Raw genomic sequence first — 2,181 nt, forward strand, 5'->3', positions numbered from 1 at the left:
GTTCTCGTGTTGGCCCGTCTCTAAATCTGTGTATATGTGTGTGTGTATATAACAAACATGGAACTGATGTCTTTGTGTGTAGTGTAGTGTATGTTAGTCATGTGGTTAGTTTGTATATATGTTTGTGAGTTGAGGTCTATGTCTGTTGTGGAAGATTTATGGGGGCTTGTGTCCATACATGAATCATGTGGCGAGTGTCTTTGCGTATGTGTGCGTGTAAGCTGTATGCGTATGCGTGTGTAAGACACATATAGGCACTGTGTGTGTGTGTGTGTATATATATATATATATATACACATACATACATACATAAATAACATGCATGTGTTAGTAGATATGTGTATAAGACGCATATGAGTACTGTGTATGTGTGTGCGTCTGTAAGACATGTGGTTATGTGTTTTTGTGTGTATATGTAAGACGCATATGGCCAGTATACACACACATATGTACGCGTGTGTATGTATATTCTGCGTGTGTGTAAGACATATAGCTAGCGTATACGTGTGCGCGCCTGTATGCGAGTGTGTATATGTATGTATGCATGTATCTATATATGTGAAAGACGCATATAGAAGCTCAAGTCCTTATGTTCATGTGTTAAGAAGCATGTAAATTGCGTTTGTGTGTGTATGTGTGTGTGTGCTAGCGCGTGCGTATGTACATGTGTGCCTCTGTGTGTGTGTGTGTGTGTGTGTGTGCATATGTGCATGCGTGTAATTGTAAGGAGCGTGTAGCCGCCATCTTCCTGTTCATCTGCTCCATGTGTGCGTAATTGTATTGTCTATTGTGTGTGTGTGTGTGTGTGTGTGTGTTTACTACATGTAACTCTATGGAATGTGGTTGTATATACATATATCTATGTATCCTAAATATTGTGTATGTTAGTGTGTATGCAGGAAAGTGAGACAGAACGTGTGTGTGTGTGTGTGTGTGTACCTCTATAAGATGAATGTGTGATTATATATTTCTATTGGTGCGTATGCGTCTCTGTAAATGTGTGTCTATAATAGTGTGCGATTATCTTTAGAAGAGTGTATGTGAGTGTATCTATAAGAGTATGTGTGTCTGTGTGCCTCTATAAAAGCGTATATGTGTGTATTAGCGTTTATATCTGTAGGTGTGTGAATACGTCTATGTGAGTGTATGTGACTATATCTATAAGAGTGTGTGAGTGCGTATATGTGTCTATAAGAGTGTGTATATCTGTAAGAGTTTGTATATCTGTAAGAGTGTATGTTAGTGTATCCATAAGTATGTGCGTGTATGTTTATATATATGTGTGTGTATGTACAAGTGAGAAGAAGTGGTACTTAGCTTGTGTTTAAGTGTCTGCTGATTATATTAATGTAGAAGTATATATATGTGTGTGTGTCTGTATGTAAGGTATGTATATGTAACACATAGGTAATATGTGTGCATCAAATATGTATGTATGGTATGTAGTTAGTCACTGTGATTAATGTGTGTATATCTGCGTGTATATATATATATATATATATATATATATATATATATATATATATATACATACACACACAAAGTAATATATATATATATATATATATATATGTATGTGTCAAGTATACACATTTAGCTAGAATAGCTCCCTCTCTCCCACTCTTTTTCTCTTTCTCATTCTTCCTCTTTCATGTGTGTGTGAGTGTGTGTATAACAGGTATGAAGCTAACGTTTATATACACATGTGAACAGTATGTATATGTATGTATATCTGATACAGGTTAAAACATTCAGCTGAAACATACACACGCACACGCACCCCCCCCCACACGTCTGTGTGTGAGTGCGACTGTATGAAGCACTTCATTCCCTCTGGATGTGTATGTATGTGCATGTGCCTGCTTCTGTACTGAGGCTATTTGTATATCAATTATTCAGTGTGCGTGTGTATGTGTGTGTGTGTGTTAGGTCAGAAAGAGAAGGAGAGAGAGAAATATACATAAAAAGATAGAGAGAGAGAGATAAGGAAAGATGTGCGCGCGTATATATATATATATGTATGTATGATGTAAGCATATATATTTATATTTAAGTTTTATCATTATATATTCATATATATGTATGTATATATATATATATATGTATGTATGTATGTATAGATATATAAATTATTATATATAAGTGTGTATGTATATGTGTATGTATATATATATATGTATA

Source organism: Octopus bimaculoides, chromosome 15 (assembly GCF_046866305.1).
Source record: "Octopus bimaculoides isolate indiv1 chromosome 15, ASM4686630v1, whole genome shotgun sequence".
In the NCBI taxonomy this organism is placed as follows: domain Eukaryota; kingdom Metazoa; phylum Mollusca; class Cephalopoda; order Octopoda; family Octopodidae; genus Octopus; species Octopus bimaculoides.